The sequence below is a fragment of the Carlito syrichta genome, unplaced genomic scaffold (assembly GCF_000164805.1).
Source record: "Carlito syrichta isolate Samal-C Ts95f unplaced genomic scaffold, Tarsius_syrichta-2.0.1 Scaffold314254, whole genome shotgun sequence".
Taxonomy (NCBI): Eukaryota; Metazoa; Chordata; class Mammalia; order Primates; family Tarsiidae; genus Carlito; species Carlito syrichta.
In genome coordinates this window covers 517,668-539,143 of record NW_007258350.1, presented here as the reverse complement: position 1 = coordinate 539,143, position 21,476 = coordinate 517,668, and the positions used below count along the sequence as shown (strand labels likewise).

Below are 21,476 nucleotides of genomic sequence, written 5' to 3'. Positions count from 1 at the left end.
CAAACACGACTTGGGTTAGCGGTAGCGGTGCAGCTGCAGAGTGTTACGCCTCCTCCAGGCTGCCCGCCGCAAGCCACCAAGGGTGTGGTGGAACTTGTGGCCCTTCCCAAGGTGATGGCTCTTGGCTCTTGTGGCCAGTCGACGTCAGCCCCCGCATCTCCCGGTGCTTGTGAACTGGCTTGGTGATCCATTGGGTGTCTGGATTTCTTCTGATGGCTTTATGGAATGGATTGATGAGGATAACCTCGAAAAACTTGGATGTGGAATCTTCACCAACCCAGTAGGAACCCAGGACTCTTAGAGAGCCCCACAGTGGTGTCCAGGTCGCTCCTCGGCCACGAACCGCAGGCTGTGCGCGAACTTGAGCTGACGGACGCCGTGGTGCACAGGCTTGCCGTCGGTCGCGCCCTTGGGGACTGGGCGTTTGCGGCCGCCCAGGCGCACGCAGATCCGGTAGATGACATAGCCTTGCTTGGCCTTCTAGCCCAGCCTGAGCGCCTTGTCTGGCCGCGTGGGGCGTGGGGTGCGGTGCAGTGCCCAGAGCTGGCGGTACTGCCAGCCGTGCAACCGGAGCAGGAAGCGCATGACATCCGACTGCTTCTTCCGCCACAGCTCCTGGATGTACTTGTAGGCGCCCATCCTGGCTCAGCGCTGATGGCTGCCGCCAGACGGAAAGGGACCATGCAGTTTTTAAGTGTCAGACCCAGGATTAAACACCAGGCCACCGAGCTAGAGACCATTCTCTTGAACACTCGTTGTCATGCCTCTCAATAATTACCTTTCCTGACTTATTAATTCATTTACTATCTATACACAAGCACCGCCAATCTCCTTTATTTCTGTATCCCTAGCATCTAATATCATGCATGGCTGGGATCCAATAAATACTTAATAAACAAATGGAACATTGGTGCCAAGATACCCCATAAGAGTTCCACAGAACTCTGGCGCCCACTGCCCACTATACAGACCCATGGGGATTCACAAGGCTTGTTAGTTTTGAGGAAGGTCATTTAATTTCAATGTTTTCCAAACTCGCTTGGGCACAGAACCATCTTCCGACTCCCATTCCCACTGTATTAATAGTCTTGGGAGCGGTGTACCAAAGGGAACACACTTTGACAAGTACTTTCCCAGAGAAACAAGTCAAATAACACAATACCTAGAAAGGTGCTTTTGCCCCCACTTCTGAGGCTGGCTCTGCTATCTAGCAAGTCTAATTTAGAGTCCCTGAAAGTTCCTTTAGGCACAGTTCGGTTCAAAAAGAAAATCACAATATTAAGTTTTTCTTTTCTGGAACTCCTACAGGGCACATTGGGACATATGACCACCAAGGAAATATGAAGACTTTTCCAACTGGCACAGTAGCTCAATTCCCCTGTATGTCTGTGGTCCGATACCACATTACAGAGGCCACTTGAATTTTCTCAGAGCTCTGGTTTGTTGAACGTAATTCAAACAAAATCACCCCTCACAACATACTTTAACCTATTCCCAGAATGCAGACAAAACCAACAATGCATTAACCACAAAGCTGTTATATTTCTTTCCTCAATACTTACCTCAATTCTGATATTTAAATCATGGCTTCAGATGTGGACTGACTTCAGAACCATCATATCACAGCTTTCCAATTCCCCAAGGTCATCTACTTGAACTCTCCCTGAAAAAGGAGAAAGAAAAATCTCTACTTAAAACTGAAGAAAGAAAATAGCAAACAATAAAAGACAACTGTGTGTATGAGCAAAATGGGAGACGTTGCTGTGATTAATCTGCTGCTTCTAAGGAGTTTTTTCCCTTTCAATTATTCATCAACATCAGTGACTACAAATTATAAGCAATAGTTAGAGTACCTTTTTAAACCTCTTATAAAAAGTACTCAGTAGGACAACCCCCTTAGGTCCCCTCCTGCTCTGGGAGCTATTGTCTTCTCAATAAATTCTGCTTTCTAAAAAAAAATAAAAAAAAAAATTACTCAATAAATGAATGCATTTTTTTCTTTCATCTTAAACTAGGTGAATAACGTTATTTTCATGCAATGATTCTCCAAAGCTCTTATTTTTGTGTGTGTGTGGTGACTAAAATTTTACATTTAGTCTATAGGCAAGAGTCATGTTTGGTAAATATGAGTGCTTTCTAAATTGAAATTTACATCAATAAGGGGCCTTGGTAACAGGAGCTTTGTAACACAGGGAGCCGAGAAAACAGAGGAAATGTGTTGGAACTTGTCATAGAGTTAGATGGAGATTAGATGGAGATAACCAAGGCCTGATTCCTTAGAAAAAGTGGGGTGCTGGATTGAGAAGTTAAGAGACCAGAATAACCCATTTAAGGCATCCAGAGGGAGTGATGTGGCTACAACTTGGCCTATGCCAGTTACCCCAGGCAGATATAACCTTCAGCATTTGTTTTCCTCAACAGCTCGGGAGCAAAGGGAAACCCCACCTAAGCCAGAATGTACCAGAGTAGATCCAAGGCAAACGCACATTTCCCATGTGGTTTGCCTGACTAGGTGCAATGTGTATGAATGATGGCTCACGTGGTCATCAAGTCATTCCTGAGGCTCAGAAGGGTAGCAGTCTGTGTGGCCCTTGATGACTCAGCCTGGGAGAGGTCCCGACACAGAAGGCTCCAGCCCTGCAGCCCCAGTCTGTAAAGGAAAGCCATAGGTGTATCTGTTGGTCAGTGACTGACACAGGGATGGCTTTGGGCAATCTTTTGTTTTGGTCTACGGAGGTACTTCCTCCATCTCCTCCCCACATCTATCCAGCACTTCCCTGTATGACCTTTCAAAAAGGCCAGGAAAGAGTTCACTCAAGCACAGAGGCCCTGTCCTGGGCAGCAGCTGGTGATGCGTTGGCACTGTGAAGTGCCAGGGCGGGCATCCCTCTGGGGGGATGTGGCCAGGAGTATGTGACTGGGAGCCCACTCTATCTGCTATATGGGCAGCCTCTTCAGAAGCCCCACCCCAGAAGCCACTTAGAAGGGTATCATCTTGGAGTGAGTAGGGGGTAGAGGGAAGTCTGCCCATGAGAAGTTCTCACAAGGAGAAAAATACTACTGCCTGGTGAAATTCAGACATCCAGGAACGCACTACTGCAAGCCACAAAGATGGCTGCAGTAAACACAGACAAATTATTGGGTTTAAGTAGACTGTTTTTGGTGCCAAAAAAGTAATCATTTTTCCTCCTCCCCCACAAATCTGTATATTACTGAAAACCTTTGGCGCCTGGTGAACTGGACTAGACCAACCTAAGCCTCTCTCTGCCCCCGGGGATCCTCCTCAGGCCTCTAAACTGGCTTGGAAAATCCTTCTCCTGTTTTGGAAAAGGAAACCCTCTTACTGTATCAGCCACAAAAGGAAGGGAAAATGAAATTATTCATAAGGGAACACGCCAAGAGAACCATCAAAAAGCCAAAAGAAAAGGGTTGAGAGGAAATCATGGGCAGCAGAGGCATCTTCACCCCTCCCTCTTCTTAAAGAGAGTGCCACACTGCTTAGATGCACACATCCTGCATGCTTTCCAGGGCAACGGTTCTCACACTCATAGTGTGCAGAAGCGTCACCTTGGGGCTCTACAACTGTGGGTAGACAGAAGGAAATCTACAGTGGAGATCGTGTGCCTAGGGACCAAGAAGGATTTTTAAAATTTTTTATTCTTTTAGAAATGGCGTCTTACTGCATCATCCAGGCTGGAGTGCAGTTGTGCAATCATAGCACACTGTAGCCTTTAACTTCTAGGCTCAAGCAATCCTCCCATTTCAGCATCCATTTAGCTAGGACTATAGGCATGCTCCACCACACCCAGCTAATTTTAAACAATTTTTTGTAGAAACAGGTTCTCACAATGTTGCTTAGGCTGGTCTCAAACTCCTGGCCTCAAGAGATCCTTCCACCTCAGCCTCCCAAAGTGTTGGAATGGGGCTAGGCATGAGCCACCACACCTGGCCCCAAGAGGGAGTTTAAAAAGGCCTATACTTGAAACACTGTAGTTCTAGGAATCTGGTTTGCTCAGAGACAGTGGTAAAAACGTCAGTTGCTACATAATAACACTTCAGAATATAGTATACTAACAGGAAAACACAACAATAAATCAGCTTTGATGTAGTCTGGATAATTTAGAAAAAAGAAAAGAACAAGAATACAATTGGGAAAGGGCACACATTTAGTTACAGGCTGACGTTTAAGAAACTAATCAAACTGGTATAAAAGCAGAAAAAATTCCAGAGGAAAACAGGGCACTGCAGAGAGGACAATCAATACAGCGAAGGGGCAGGAAGAACAGCTAAGCTCAAGGCCAGACCAGAAGGGCTCGTCCCCACCTCCAGGGCTCTCTTGACCTTTCAAAACTATTTCTTGTTGGTCAAAACAAACTTTCTTTTTTTTTTTTTGAGTTGGAGTCTCACTCTGTCGCCCAGACTGGAGTGCAGTGGCCGCTCCCAGCCACCGCAGCCTCGACCTGCTGGGCTCCAGAGATCCTTCTGCCTCAGCCTTCCGGGTAGCCAGAATTACAGGCATGCGCTACCACGCCTGGCTGATTTTTTGATTTATTGTAGAGATGAGGTCTCGCTGCCCAGGCGGGTCTCGAACCCGCGGGCTCGGGCAATCCACTCACCTCAGCCTCCCAAAGGCGTGGGATTACAGGTTGAGCCACCGAGCCCGGCTTCAAAACAAACTTTCATCTGACTTTCACAAGATTACCAATCCCTGTGCAAAATCTCTGACAAGACTCTGAGACTAATTCTAGACCAATTGCATCTGCAGGGTAGATGTGTCAGAGAAAGGCGTCTTTTTCCATCATGTTTCAGACCTTTGGCTTGACAGAAGGTGCCCACGTAGTTGCCACAGTGAATAGGCATTTCCAGTGGCTTTATTCACTCACTACTAAACTGCTACAGGGTCAGTGCTTCCAGGTTCAGAGCATCGAGCAGCAGCATGTCCCTTTCCACTGGGTGTCTAGCAATCTCCCATCACAGACTTTAGGGATGAGGCTGCCCAAGACCCAATGGCTACTCTGGCTTCCTTCTCCCATCTTGTCCCTGAGATCCCTAGAGCAGATTCTTCTAGACATTTATGCAGAGCCCTGGGCACTTCCTCCCGACCCTCATACACATCTGCTTTCAGGATTCAGCCCAGATGCCTCCAGTTACCAGGATCTTCTCTGCCTTCCTTGCTTCTCCCTCGGGGACCTCTCTCCCCACTGAATTTGTGCCAAATCCCTGATTATAAATGACCAGCTAATTCTCAACCATCCAGGGTTAGAGTAATGGCAATAGTAATAATAATAGGTAACTAGCATTATTATTTGAACATTTGTAAAATAAAATAGATGAAACACCTCCAAATCAACAAAACCACCCATCCATCAAAAGGTTTCCATTGCCTGGAATGGCACAATGACCTACAGCCAGCATGGTGTGTATGGAGCAGTGTGAGGACAATCCTGTTCCATCGCTCCTCAGACAAATACTTGCTATGTTGGTGCCCAAGGCTTGTCATTCTGATAGCATTGATTCTAGAACTAAATAAGCTGATGGAAAAGCCATCAGCAAGTGACTCCACTGTCATGTATAGAAGTCCAAGGCTAGAAGCAATGATAACAGTGTGAAGGTAGCATTAAGAGACAGGGTGGCAGGAAAATGACAGGGAAAGACTCCCTTCTCAAAGACCACTGAGTCCATGGTCATGCCTTCAGAGAGTGCAAAGGACAGCTGTCAATGACACTGTAAGTCTGTCTGGGTTCCATTTTAATGTTGTGTATGTGTGCATGCATACATGCATAGAGCACTTTAATAAAGAACAAATAATAGGACATTTTAAGAATACTAACCATTGGCCCATTTGATTTGTCAAGTGATTTATAGGAGATTTTGTGACCCTAGATTTGAAATCTTTTTACACATTAGGACAATATCTATAGAACAGTGAATATTGTTCTAACAGTGAATATGTCCTAAATACAGTATTTTTTCACTAAGTAAAGGTTGGTAGTTTTCACTAAGAGGAATATATTACATTTGACAGTGACAACTTTTTGCACTTTATCTTTCCATCAAGAGACACATATTTCATATGTGTTTTTCCTCTAAAACTAGATTGTGGGCGTTCATAAGCAGGACTCTTCTCTTATAGTGTGTGCTTCATAGGAATGAGTCGCCCAGCACTTAACAGATAGATGTGGAAAGACTGACAGGGCATAGCGGGCAGAGAGGCAGCGCACTCTTTGGGGAGGGTGTCAACAGTCAGCACACCACCAGCTGCAAGAAGATGCTCACAGTCAAAATAGCAACTGACTCGGAGGACACATGAAGGACGGGGAGTTAAAATAAACACCACAGTCCTCTCCCTGGTGAGATCCAGAAATCCACCACCCTCTGTCCTTGGGGATATTTTCCTGTGGGGGCATGCTTCCCACTCTATGTTGCTACTGGGGGCCTTCCCATAGATCTCATGACAACACGGGTTCTTAAAGGAAATGTCAGGTCCTTGTATACTTTTTAGTATACTCCTGCAAAACCCTGGAAGGTGTTCTGCTTCAAAATTCAAAGGATGAGGGTATTATTCAAAATCACAAATGAAAAAATTCACAGGTAGAATTCTTTATTTCAAGTTCTCTCACATATTCTTTTCAAAATGTATATTTATACATTTTTGTCAAATTTATATTTTGGGGGGGCTCCTACTACTTGCAACCACAAAATGAATAAAAAAGTAGCAACCACAAAATGAATAAAGAAGTAGCAAACATTGAAGTAAAACTTAGCTTGCTGTTTGATAGGTATACATTTTTATATTGTGAATGCAATTATATTTTGTCTGTAGTATCCCAATATAGTAAGAGACAACTGTGTATTTGGTAATTAAATACACACATACACATATTAAATACACACATACACATATGCATACTTTTGTAGATATAACTTTAAAAACATAATGCACTAAATTGCAAAACAGAGAAACAGAATGCAACATTGCAGTGTGTCTCAAAGAGCATGTTAACTTCCTCAATGTGTCCTCAAACTAGAACAAGTCTGTAAACCATGAATCTATTTTTACAACCACAATAAAAAAGGAACTAAGAAAGAGGCAAATGGTGGTCTCCTCAGCAGTTCAAAACAACCACGGTATCTTGAGGTATACTGACACCTCTCTGAACTCCTGAAACTCTCACATTTGCAATCCATGCAATTCAGCACTTGACTCAATGATGATAAATGCTTCTATTAGCCTCATATGTGCTTGTTTTCATGATAAGAAAATTATGCTAGGCCCTCTTCTAAAAAAATGCCAAATTTAGAAACCTATTGCCATACAAACTATACATGGTAAGAAAAATAGACAGCAAGGGGTCAAGTGCACTCTTCCACATACTCTTTCAACCCTCACAATGTGAGTGACAGGTCCTATGGGATGCTGGGGGGACTTCCCATCCTTTTGCATGACTTAAATGATGCCTTCTGGATACATGGTACTGAAGTGGGTCTCAAGATCTTCAAGGATGAGGGGCCCTTTCTCATGTCAAAACTTTCTTGTACCTGCTTCACCCCATGCTGGCAGTTGTACATTTAACACAGTATTCATCCTGTCAAAAGGCCATGAGGAATTCAGTACTGACCCTCACAAGTTTGCATTTTATAAGTTACAAAACTTAGGAGCACTTAAAGTCATAAGTGCACTTGTGAGATATTATTTTACCTGCAGATAATACCCAGAACAACATAAATACTTTGACCATTCTGTGATCACTCTGAAGCCCATGACTGAAGCAACATCATGGCAAATGTCAAAGTTATTGACAGGCAGACTCAGAGTGGCTGGGACAGCCTACCTCATCCCTGAGTGGGCACAGATAAACCCTGCTTGTTGGCTGTGTGCATGCTCATAGGTCCCGTGGAGCCCAGAGACTGTAGCCCCCAAACATGGAGGCAACTTGACCAGAGTCCCTGGATCCAAAATGGGAAAGCCAGGTCAGGTCTGTGCCTTGAAGAGATGGCCACAATAGAGAAACGTCAGAAAAAAGTTGCTAAGCAGTACTAAAGAAACCATTTTCTTATATGCAGATAGCAAAAAAGAAATGAGAGAATGAGAGAGAGAGAGAGAGAGAGAGAGAGAGAGAACGAGAATTAACAATCTTGTGGTAAAACTTTTTAGTAACCACACTGGAGGAAACTGGGGCTGATGGAGTAAAATGATGCACCTTGAAAGTCACAACTTTGTTCTGATCTTCCAAGAAAAAAGAAACAAGCAAGTTAGACCAACAGCTCATACTATTGAGAAATACACAACCCTAAGACACACATGTGAGTCTGAACATACACATGCAAGGATAGTCAGCAACTGGACATGATAATGTCATAAAACTCGTTCTCATTGCTACCTGGATTCGTTCTCATTGCTACCTGGATTCAAATCATTCTTTGGGCAGATATCGAGGACTTGGCAGCTGGTAATACATGGCAAATGCATGAAACGTACATTTTCAGAGAATTGGGGGTAAAGTTAATAACAGTAACTGCAGCAATTAATATTCACCTAGCACACAGTACTTCCAGACACTGTTCTAAGCACTATAAACATATCAACCACTAATCATCATTACTAGCTACTTTTATTATCCCCATTCTATAGATGAGGAAATTGAGGCAGACAAAGGTTGCCCCAGGTCACACAGGTGATTAGGAGCAGAATTTGATTCCAGAATTCTTACTCTTAACAACTATGCTATGCTGCCCCACTGTTTAAAAAAATAATGTAGGCCCAGGTACATTGGCTCACACCTATAATCCCAACACTTTGGAAGGCCAAGACAGGAGGATCGCTTGAGGTTAGGAGTTCGAGACCAGCCTGGACAATATAACAAGACCGCATCTCTACAAAAAATAAAAAAAATAAAAATGTCAGGCATGGTGGTGCACACCTGTATTCCCTGCTACTTGGCTGCAGTGAAATACGATCACACCACTACACTGCAGCATGGACAATAGAGACTCTGCCTAAAAAAAAAAAAAAAAAAAAAGAATCAACCCCAAGTGCTAAATGAGAGAAGCCGGAGTCACAAAGCTACACTGTATGACCCCATTCATTTAACATTCTGGAAAGGGCAAAACCATAAGGACAGAAGACAGAGCAGTGGGGTTGAGCATAGAGACTGATTAGAGCAGAGGGGTATGAGGAATGCTTTCAGGGTGATGGGTATTTATATCCTGATTATGATAGTGCTTATACAACTATACACTTATCAAAACATAGCTATGCATGAAAAAGGATGAATTTACTATGTGTAAATTATACATCAGTAAATCTGATTTTCTAAAAGCAGTTAAGAACAATTATGTGATCAAAATTATTTCATGGAATGGGGCTATCGTTACCTACCACAAAATTCTGCAAACCACATCTCTGAGGTTCCTTTACTAACTCCCACCTCCAATTTCTTCTCACATAATACTTAGAGGAAGATTATTGGTTGCTCATTTGTAGGGAAAAAATTCCTTTAGTCATGTGTAATTTCTTAAAGTCACCTCTGAGTGTTAAGATAATAATGAGAACTCACTCATATTAAAAATAGAGGAGCTGGGTTCAGTGGCTCATGCTTTGTAATCCCAGCACTTTGGGAGGGAGAGGCAAGAGGATTGCTTGAGCTCAGGAGTTTGAGATCAGTCTGGGCAAGACCTCATCTCTACAATCAATCAAAAAATAAGTCAGGTGTGGTGGTACATGCCTTTAGTTCCAGCTACTTGGAAGGCTGAGGCAGAAGGATCACCTGAGCATAGCAGGTTGAGGTTGAGGTAGTTATGAACATGCCAATGCACTCCAGCCTGGATGAAAGAGTGAGACTCCAACTCAAAAAAAAAAAAAAAGAAATGGGAAAGGAGGCTGGATGATTCTGGAGGGAGAGTGGGCAGAAGAAAAAACAAACGCCAAATCCCAGCTTGAGATGGGAGTGTGACATGTTGCCAGTCTGGCAGAGTGAAGTGAGAAGAAGAGTGCCTTGGAAGCCAGCAGGAGGTGCTGATCAGTGGCCCAGTGCAGACCACATAGGCTCTGTGCCAGGACTTTGGATTTTATTCTAGGAGTTACTTGAAGCCCCAGGTGGATGGAAGCAAGGCAGTGATATGATCTTGATTTAGTTTCAAATCCTCATTCTGGTTGCTCTGAGGAAAGCAGACTTTGGGGAATGGGTGGCCATGGAGGTGGGTGAGAGAAGGCAGGGAGCTCAACAGGAGGCCACCATAGCCATCCCAGCAGAGATGGTGGCCCCTGGGCTGGGAGGTGACAGCGAAGGCAGTAATTGACCAAACTGGGCCACTGGGTGAATGAGGATACCACTGATGAGATGGAGGACCCTGGGATGGAGCAATAGTTCCACATTTGATAGCAGCCATCCAGTGGCTTGGCACAGTAGCTCATGCCTGAAATCCCAACACTTTGGGAGGCTGAGGCTGGAGAACTGCTTGAGGCCAGGAGTTCAAGGCCAGCCTGAGCAACAACACATCAAGATCCTATTTCTTAAAAAAAAATTTTTTTTTAATGAGCTGGATGTGGTGGCACACACACCTGTAGTCTCAGCTACTCAAGAGGCTGAGGCCGGAGGATCGCTTGAGCCCAGAAGCTGGAGGCTGTAGTAAGCTATGATCGAGCCACTGTACTCTAGCCTGGGTGGCAGAGTAAGAACTTGTTTCCATCTGAGTTGCTGAGAAATGTATATTGTATTGTCCTCAGGGAGTTAATAAGTTAATGATATGATCTAAGATAAAGAAAAGGTTTATTTGATTCAAACAGCATTATACCTTAAGATTTTAAAAGTTTTACTGTGGAAATAGTTGACCCATGACCAGTTTAGATATTAATCCAATCTTGCAAAAGCATCTCCACTAACTAGGTCACTGACTATCTATAATGAAGACACAGATTTCTGTGAGAAATAACATACTTCATTAGTGAACTTTCCAGGAAACAAAGATTTCCAGCAAAGCTAAAAAAGCTTCAAAGCTTTATGAAATATATCAACAATGCTTTGAAGAGTCTCTTTATTTAACCCTTGCTAAAACAAAAGGATGTCAGCAAGACTGCTGAGTAGGCTTATTCTTTATCATATCTGCATCATAAAAAAACTTTATCCAATGGCAAAGAGAAGTCAAATTATAAGGATCTTTGGTTTACACATTAAAGTCCTTTATGTAAACACTGGCTGTTTGACATAATCCATATCAGAGTGTTTATCTGCTTTACAGATTATTTTCTTTAACTGCATTAAGATTTGTATGTTGAAGAAACTCTTAGTTTTATGAAGCTGCATCTAAAGAGGCTAGAAATGACAAACAAGTTGTGTTCCTGCAAGTGAGAGTGAGAAGCGGTGGCAGGAAAGTCCACATGACAGGACTCGTGCATGTCTCCAAATCACATCTGCTTGGTCTAAGACAAGATTAGTGCTCAGAATTAAAAAAAACAAGGAAAAGTTTCAATTGCTGTGACTGGAATAACTGTAGCATGCTAACATGTGCTTCTTCCAGAAAGCTATCAACTTCCATATTTTCCGTCTTTTCCTCCCTCTTTATCCCTAATCCAACCCTAAGAACAACAGCACAGAAAGTCTGATGGGGAACCAGATCAAAACGCATGTTAGAACATCAGGCGCAGGGCCTGCCAGAGACAACAGGCACCGACTTCCCTTTTCACCTATTCATCTACTAGAGAGAAAGTTTGAATCTAAACCTAAAGCCATCTTATAAACTTCATCTGTTTTTCATTTTTTAAACATTTTATTCAAAAGAAATTTAGCTCCCCAAAGTAACCAAAGTAGTCCACCCCCCTCCATGATGAACCAAGGGAACAATCTCCTGTCTTGCACACCCAACACAGGTGACTAACAGAGCTTCTCGGGGCTTCATTTTAGTAACATTTCTGAAGTCCTTTCATGGCTTTCCAGCCACACTATATTTCTTAGTGTATACTCTTGCAGAGACTTGTTTTTTAAAAAAAGTTTCACTGTTTTGCTGCAAAGGATTCTTTATTCAAATCCCTGGATTTAGTGACTTTTCCCACAGAATCATCTATTAAAGACAGATTTTTCTGGCTTGTTGCTTTAATATGTCAACACGCATTCTGCTTTTTCTAATCTGGACTTGGGATTTCCTTTCACATACCCCCTCCCCACCTCCTCATTATGCTAACCAGCTGTTTCTGTTTCTGCCTTTTTCCAGAAGACAGCAGGACTGAGACTTTGTGTGCTCTAGTCTTCTTCCAGGTCATCCATTGAGTTATTTACCTTATTGCTTCCCAATGGCTCCAACAAATCACCTTGGTTCCTATTTTTTTCTTTAATCTCAGAGTTAAAACACACACATATCATGCAATGTCGAACCCTTTGCCAAGACTGAATGGGTGTGGTTTTCTCCTTGGACTCCTCTATAACGACCTAAAGATGTATTATATCTGGATTTTCAGAGGTCTGTTAATTATTCATCATGATGATGTGAATGTTAGGAAATTGGGTCAGTCTGAATCTCCATTATTAATCCAGGCTGCTATCATTTCTCTGTGAGGTTCTATAATGCATTCTGAAACTCACTGGCCAGAACTCTCAATAGGCACTGACCCACTTGAGAAGCAATAAAACCTACAGGCCCCCTCTCCAGAAATATTCTGGAACAAAATGGTACCTATAATTGTCATTCTAGAACAGGGATCAGCAAACTGCAAAACATGGGCCAGATGCGATCTATTGCTGATTTTTGCCAATAAAATTTTATTGGAACACAGCCATGCTCATTCATTTCCGTATTATCTATGGCTGTTTTAATAGTACAATGACAGCATTGAATAACTGTGACAGAGACTCTATGGTCCACAAAGACTGAAAAGTTTACTATCTGGCCCTTTACAGAAAAAGTTTATCAACATCTCCCCTAGAGTGTTAAAACCAATGACTTCTAAGATAATGATTGAAAATCCTATTTTGTGTGGCTTTGCAAAGTTACTTGAGTATCATTTCCCTCAGGAAAAAACCTAATGACAAAATTACATACAAAAGTGACTTTCACAGTGCCTGGTATTCAATAGGCAATTAACATATGTCCACTTCCTCTACTTGCCAAGCTCCTCCTGGTCCTTCAGTACTTGAGTTAAGTGTCTCCTCCTCCCTGCTGCATTCTCCATGCAAAACTAGAAGTTCCCTCCTCTTGGCACCCTAAATTATTTTAACATTGCCATTCCATATTCCCATTATCTACTCCCTTGTTTTTCTTCCCATCCTTTTATGCCTATTCTGTTACACAAAGATTTGTTCATTATAGTAAAGAGTAATTCATCAATGTCCTATTGCTATTCTACCTCTCTGTGTCCCTTAAACATATATATGTTCATTCACTCTCCTGCTTTTAAGTTCAATGAATAGATAAGGTATGTGTATGTATGCTTGCATGTGTGCATGTAAGATACAAACTCCTGGAAAGTAAAGACTGTTAATTACTAAACGCAAACACAAGTAAATGCTTGTTGGCTTACCTCTAATGCAGAGAGCTTACAGAACAGTCTTGGACCAGGACAATAAAGTAAGACATGTTTCTGGGATCATGACACAGAGTTTTGTAGAGATTTCCTCTTGTCAAAGGTAAGTAGAAAGAACCACAAGGGTTTGGCTGACTCCAGTGGGCAAAAGGGGTCATTCTGGGCCTTGAGATATCACCTTAGGGGCCCAGAGCAACTGGCTCTTGGAACTGAACTAGATATTGGTTTAAGGAACCAGAGCCAGCTCTTTCTGTTTTTGACAACAGCCTTTGGTCACACATAGGGCTACATTTAAGTTGGCATTTGCCTCAGCTCTAACACCCATTTGGCTGTATGGAGTGAATTTTCCACCTCTCTTTTTCTACTGGCACACAGCTGTGACCCTTGGGTCTTGGAAGCATCTGCTGAGAATTAGCTCTGTTAACACAAGTTCTTCCCAGGTCATCAGAACCCATCTGTCCACTAGAATAGAGATCGCTTACCTTAGAGACACTTCAAAATAAAGGTTGACAAAGTAACTTGATCAATTGAGTGCTTAATCCTTGCTATTTAATTGTGATCATTTTTAAAAGTCAAATTTAAAAGATGTAAACTTAAGGAAAGAGAAATAACTGCAGGAAGTGAATTGTGTTTACCCTCTCTCCATGGAGTGTCCCACGTACTATTCTGTAAGTTTCTCCCCCTTCCCTTCTTTCCCTGATGCATTCAATTTCCAACCCCAAGGAATACTTCCAGACATGTGAGGTGAGGATGCTGGAGAGTTTCCACTTCTCCCGCTGTTCTGTCCTGTCATGCATTGGCAATATACTTAAGCCAAAGAGAAGCATTCTACCAGGAGAAACAGGCCCAGACCCTCCCTGAATGCTGTCAGTGCTGCTCAGAGTGACATCTGGGATACAGTTTCATTGGCCACTTACTGTAAGCCTTGCAGGGCCATGAGAAAGGAGGGAAAGGATTCCCTTCCCGCTCAAATCCATCCATAGTGTAAACTATGCCAGAAATTCACTCACGTCTGATGTTCCCCTCTTCGTTCATCACATCAAAAAGTTCCACCTTCAACTCGGCCCAAAGTGTTCATGCAAGAAGACACCACTGACCATCCTGCCTTGGTGTCCTCAGACTAGGGTGAGGAACACTTGTACAAAATGGGTTAATGTCACTAAAAATGCATTTGCTTTCATTCTAGCAGTGAAGCCAGGATCCACCTTATCTGAAAGATAAAGGCTCCGGCATCTTGCTAGAGCCCTGATTCTGTTCACCACAGTATATGCTGGAGGAGGCAGAGACTGTTCCCTGGATTGTGCCCAGCACAAGGCAGCAAATGAGCCTTGAGTAAGGAGAATGTACTTTTGACCAAAAAGAAGTGAGTGGACATGGTAGAAGTCCTTGGTGCACTTCCGGCCCTTCGCCTCTGCTCTGGGTTTTACTTGCGGTTTAGGACAAGGGGACCCTGAGCTGACGTAAGCTGCATTCACAACCATCTCTTGGCCTTGCTCTTCTTGTAGCTGCCCCTGCACGACATTAAGAACACCTGGGTGTGTAGCAGTTTGTAGGCAACGAAAAGGACTGACTTGCTCCACCAATTGTTACTAAACGCTCACATGCACATATGGAACATCCTTTTATGCCTTAAGCAACAGATTGGCAGAGCTTAACCTAAGGTCACCAAAAGGGTTCCAACACAACAACCCCTGCTCAGCCCTCCAGAGAGAGCAGCCCAACTGTGGGTACCTCACCCCAACCCACAACGCAGATGTCACATTCCACAGAACCAGGGCCAGTGCAGAGGGCAGCTGCTGAGTTGGTCCAGCAAGAAAGTCACAGAGGAAGGGACTGGTCCTGTCACCTAGACATTCTTGGTTTAGTCAGAGAGCAGCATATGCTACTGCATTAGATGAATGCTTATAATGCACCTATTATGCACCACACACTGCTGTAGGTACCTGGTCTAAAGTAGCAAATCAAACAGAAAAAAATCCTTTCCCTCGCAGAGCTTAGAGTCTAGTGATCAGTGATGATAGAACTTTTCCATGATAACTAATAAAAGGAACCAAACCGATGACATAAGGTAAGGGCAAAGTGATGCTGCATTCAGAAGGAAGAAAGAAGAAATACTTCTTTCTAGCATTAGAGAGGACTGATGAGGAAAAAGGAGTGAAAATATTCTGTTAAAACTCAAATACACCTTTATAGGCTCAAGTCTGTATCATCCACAGGGATAGCCATGGGGGTCTTCAGACATTCCCAAGAGACACTGGGCTTCACCTCGGGTATAGGGACTACTCTCCTGCTACCCCTCCAGAATGGCAAAGAGAAAAGCTGTCCATGGGGGCAGACATGAAGGGTTCAAGTAGCAAAGGAGGGGGGTTCAAAGGTCATGCTAAGATTTTCCAAACAGGCTTATGACCAACTCATAGCAAGCTTCTTCTTCCCAGCCCTGCAAACCAGACACTCATTTCTGATAGACTTTGACCACTTTTCTCCCTTGGTAGACCCTGTCATTTGTCCTGATTCACTTGCACCAAGAGCTTCACTGGAGCCACACACAGCCTGTGCCAGACCCTCTCTCTCCATGTACACTGGGTTCCCCCACTGTCCCAAAGAACCCTCTTTTCTGCCTTTTGCCATGGAATTACTTCAGGTACACAAAAACATTCTCTCCCCAGACAGTCCTCAACTTCAAGAGAGCTGAAAGCAAGCCAGTCAGGAAATATGCTTGAGAAATGTGCCTGAGAGGAGAAGCAGTAGTTAACAAAGCCACTGAAGCCATGGTTGGAGAAACAGGGACAACTTCCATCTGTATCAGATGGGGTTTCTTCATTAGATATTTTGTTAGTAAAACAATAGCCTAAAGCAAAAAGTACTGGAAAGTCTGAAGATGGATGATCAAAAAGCCAGCCACTTTCTATACACCTTCGGTTTGGCTAGATACCACAATCCAGGGGGCCAGTCTCAGCTTTATAGAAGTCTGTTTAACTGAGGAAACTAGCATGTCAAGCACACAGTCTAGCATATGCTCTAATTTGTCCCCACCTCCAGCCATGGGTGCACCTGACCCAGCTGGCTTCTTGGACGAGGCTCCTGAATGATCTCTTTAGTGATCAGTCAGATTTAGATAGTTGAAAAGGAAAGGAAAGGCATTCCAGGCAGTAGGAACAACCTATGCAAGGCTGTGAGGCTGAGCTGTGTATTTTCAGAAAGCGAGAGTCAGTCCCTAAGACTAGACCATGGCATGAAGGAGGGATGGGGGATGGTAGCCAGCATCAGAAGGGCCCCCATGCCATGCTGACTACTGTAGCCCCGGGACTACAGCTGGAAGATGCACGTTGTAAAAAATGTGCTGTGTGTTTCAGAAGAGCGATGGAGTTTAGTGCAAATCAAAAAAAGCAAGCACAGGGAAGGAGGGGAGAAGATGACCAGCATGCATGGGCATCACCTGCTGAGCCTGCCTCACAAGCAGCTGACCCAGGGACAAGAGAAGGCCAGGCCCAGGAGAAGCCCAGAGCACTGCCGGGCAGAGAGGAGGCGAGGTCCCAGTGGAGAGGGGGCAGGAATGACATCATAAGGATTTGCATGTGTAACTGCCATGCCAGGGAATAGGACAGGGACAGGTCACTCTAGGGGAGGGCATGGTATAGGGAGAACAAAATTGTAAGAAAAGAGAGTATGTGTCCAAGAGGATGGGCAGGAAAGCAAGACTTGGGCAGGTGCAGGAGAGGAGGGGACAGAAGTCAGTAGCAAGCAAGTGACACAGAATGAGGACTTGGGGACAGATGATGGTGGAGACGGGCTCAGCACAAAGCCTGATTTGGAAAGGCATGAAAACTTCTAAAGATGGAACAGGGAGTGTGTGTGTTTGGGGTGAGGGGCGGGGAGGAAGAAAAGGAGGAGGAGAAAGAGAGGAAGGAGGCAAGGAGCATACATTCACAGTTACATTCAATTAAAATCCTCCTCTTAACTGTCAAAAGTATCTGTCATCTGAGCAGAAGGTAACTATTATTGTGCCTTAAAGTTCCTGTCCCTAAAATGTCCTTTCCAGATATACTCATTAGCATAGAAGTTGTGGAAAAGTTTGCCTACCTCCCTTCTCCTTATGATCATCTGGGAAAGGAAGTCAAATGCTGTAACTGCCCCTTAGGGCAGCCGCTCAAAGATGTTAGCAGATCATCAGGATTAGATTGGACTCCTCAGCCAACTTCTTACCTGCCCCAACACGCCTTGGGCCCACTGCAGCAAAACTCTTCACACTGGGCCGCCTTGGGTCCTTCATTATTGCAACAGGGACAGGACTTCCTAGATAGGCATGAAAGAGACACCGAAGACCACCTTAACCCCACTCGAGGACAGCCCTCTGCCTCCAAGTGACTTACCACACACTTCCTCTCAGACCTGACCCAGGAGAAGGCTCAGCTGTGACACGCAGCACACGCCCTTCCTGCCACCCCCACCCACCCCCCCAGTTCAGGCCATCAGACAGTTTCCTGGGAGGGGCTGGTGAACACAGTAAGTGACAAGGTCCTGGCATGGGCAACCACATTGGTTCTTGGCTTTTGCTTCTCTTCCACATCTCATTCATGAGTATCTCAGGAAGCATCTCATGCCTTAAGCAAAAGACCGGCAGAGCTTAACCTAAGGTCACCAATAGGGTTCCAACACAGTACCCCCTCCTCAGTCTTCCAGAGAGCAGCCCACCTGTGGGTACCTCACCACAACCCACAGTGCAGGTGTCATATCCCACAGACCAGGGCCAGTGCAGAGGGCAGCTGCTGAGTCAGCCCAGCAAGGAACTCATGGAGGAAGGGACTGGTGTTGTCTCCCAGGCACTCTCAATTTAGTCAGAGAAGCATATGTTACCGCATTAGGTGAATGTTTATCATGCACCTATTATGCACCACACACTACTTGAGTTGCCTGGTCTAAAGTAGCAAACAAAACAAAGAAATCCTTTTTCTCACAGAGCTTATAGTCTAGTGATCAGTGATGATAGAACTTTTCCATGGTAACTAATAAAAGGAGCCCAACCAATGGCATAAGGTAAGGGCAAAGTGATGCTGCATTTAGAAGGAAGGAGGAGAAAATACTTCTTTCCAGTATTAGACTGATGAGGAAAGAGGAGTGAAAACATTCTGTTAAAATTCAAATACGCCTTTACAGGCTCAAGTCTGTATCATCCACTGGGATGGCCACAGGGCCTTCAGACATTTAGAGATGCTGGGCTTCACCTCGGGTGTAGGAACTACTCTCCTGTTGTCCCCACAGAATGGCGAAGGGGAGAGCTGGCCATGAGGGTTCAAGAGTAGCAGAGGAGGGGGGTTCAAAGGTCATGCTAAGCTTTTCCAAACAGTCAGGCTTATGATCAACTCATAGCAAACTTCTTCTTCCCAGCCCTGCAAACCAGACACTCGTTTCCGACGGACTTTGACCACTTTTCTCCCTTAGTAGATCCTAATGGTCATCTGCCCTGATTCAACTGCACCAAGAGCTTCACTGGAGCCACACCCAGCCTGTGCCAGACCCTCACTCTTCACGCACACTGGACTCCCCCCACCGCCCCAAGGAACCCTCTGCACTGCCCTTCACCATGGAATTACTACAGGCATACAAAAATCATTCTCTTCCTGAACAGCCCTCAGTTTCATGAGGGCTAAGAGCAAGCCAGTCAGGATATATGCTTGAGAATGAAGGTCTAAAGAAAGTCAACCCCCAAAGCCAGGCATGGTGGCTCACACCTGTAATCCCAGCACTTTGGGAGGAAGAGGCGGGAGGATTGCTTGAAGCCAGGAGTTGGAGTCCAGCCTGGGCAACACAGTGAGACCCTGTTTCTACACAGAAAAAAATGTTTTTAATTGACTGGGAATGGGGCATGTGCCTGCAGTTCCAGCTACTCAGGAGGCTGAGGAAGGAAGATCACTTGAGCTCAGGAGTTCAAGGCTGCAGTGAGCTAGATAGTCACTTCAAGAGCATGACAGAAGCACTAGAAATTGCAAGTGAAAATAATTCAAATCTATTTATTTATATCCTCTACCCACTGGTGTTAGGGTTAATTTACCTAAGAAAGTAGATCAATATGAATTTAAATATGGTTTGTTTTTAACTATAAATCCAACCATTGGACAGAGCAACTTGAGAAGAGGGTAAAAATAAATTGATATTTTGAGAATGGACGAGCAGGAATGGTGATTGTCCCTAAGAACAAAATATCTTTAAATATCTTTGGGTAATTTTTTGAACGTGTGAAAACATAAAACTTTGCTTCCTTAGGGACATCCATTGGGAAATTATGAAATTCCTTTTGGTTAAAATGGGCCTAGAGAGATTTAATTTGACTGTCTCCCAATTCAGGGAGGTTTCTCGACTGCAGCACCCTTGTCAGACAGGCATGTGGCTTCTATAAAAATATTTCCAACAGTGGAGATCCTCCTCCAGACCAGACAACCTGTTTATTAGACAGTCACATGTTTAAAAAATTCTTATGCTGAATTCAAATCTGTTTATTTATATGCTCTACCCATTAATGTTAGGATCAATTTACTTAAGAAAGTAGATCAATATGAATTTAAATGTGGTTTCATTTTTTCTATAAATCTAACCATTGGACAGAGCAACTTGAGAAGAGGGGAAAAATAAATTGATATTTTGAGAATGGAAGAGCAGGAAAGGTGACTGTCCCTAAGAACAAAATATTGTGAGCAGATTTGGGAAAGGCAATCTTTTGCATCCCAACAGGCAAGCTAAGGGTGGACCTGAGCTTTTGGTAGGGAGTTTTGGGAAGCAGGAGAACTGAGAGTAGCCAAGTAAGGAATTATGGCCAAGAGAGGACAGCAAACTGCAGGGTCTGATGGCCAGGAAAGGGAATGGCTCCTGGAGCCAAAGACAGACTGATCTTATCCAGGTGAGGCCATCAGTTATTCTTGGGCTTAAATGGGCTGGGACTGGGGCAGCGACGAGGGTGGTTGGTTATTGAGTTTTATCATACTTCTATGTGATAAAAATGGATACCTACACTTTACCTGTCTTCCTGTAACTTATATCTTGGAGTTTTTCACATATTCTCTATAAAGTTGAGGCTGTCACATAGAACAGGCATGGCAGTCAGGCCCAGGCATGCAGTCAAAAGTAAAGGAGTTGACTGCTTAGACAGGTAACACCTTAATTCTCAGGCAAACCTACCTGAAAAAGCATATTTAAGAAGACTATGCTAAATTTTGTTAAAAAGAAATCCACCTCATATAACAAATCAGAATAGAACCAGTTATTCTTTTATAAGAGACAAATCTCTAAAACGCTTGGGTTTTGTTTGTTTGTTGCTATTGCAGCTGACCTCCATTCAGTATTGCAAATACATTCTGAAATCATAATTACCTCTTATTCTGTTTGTCGAAACTCAAAGAGAATTCGCCATTCCTTCATGGGCTTCTCCTTCAGTTTTAGAAAACAACCAGTATCCAATGTAGCTAGAACCTGAAGGAAAAACATTTTGAAAATTACAGGATGCAACTTCCAAAGCACAGAAATATATATAGATGTAAGATGGGATAATTGGTTTGCCCTTAAATTAACACCTGAAAATATGGAACTACCTCCTACTTTGTCAATATCCCTTATTCCCACAGACCTAGCACAGTGGAATTTGAAATTGACACATAATTTCTATAATTACTGAAACTGCTATGACTGAATCCACTTGAACCTGGCTTTGAAATCATCTATTGCAAACAACCATGTTACCCCCAGTTTCAGTAGTGCATAGTTCCCTTTCTTGCCCAATAACCACCTCGGTACTTGTGAAACAAGCATTGCAAGTCTATTACCCGCAGATGCAGAGGAAGCAAAGATACCCACAGACTAAAGGAGATATTAACAAGCAAGAAGGGGAAAGTGTCAATTATGCTTCCTTTATCTGGGTAAGAGGTAGCAAATCTAATTACAATGGTTGAACAAACTATTTTCCCCCAAGGGCACA

At 43.7% G+C, this 21,476-nt stretch overlaps 1 protein-coding gene and 1 pseudogene across 3 annotated transcripts in view; both read right to left on the bottom strand.

The window, feature by feature from the left end:
- The window catches only part of SVIL (supervillin), a 190,144-nt gene extending 169,168 nt beyond the window's left edge, over positions 1–20,976 (bottom strand). For 2 of the 3 annotated variants that reach the window (XM_021719136.1, XM_008071246.2), the window contains exons 1-2: positions 20,876–20,976; positions 1,563–1,663 (exon numbers count right to left, since the gene is read on the bottom strand). The gene's annotated coding sequence lies outside the window, so the exon portion shown is untranslated. The remainder of the gene's footprint in view (positions 1–1,562; positions 1,664–20,875) is intronic. The other variant, XM_021719137.1, reaches the window with a different exon arrangement.
- LOC103273807 lies at positions 16–639 on the bottom strand (annotated as a pseudogene).
- Positions 20,977–21,476: the final 500 nt, after the last annotated feature.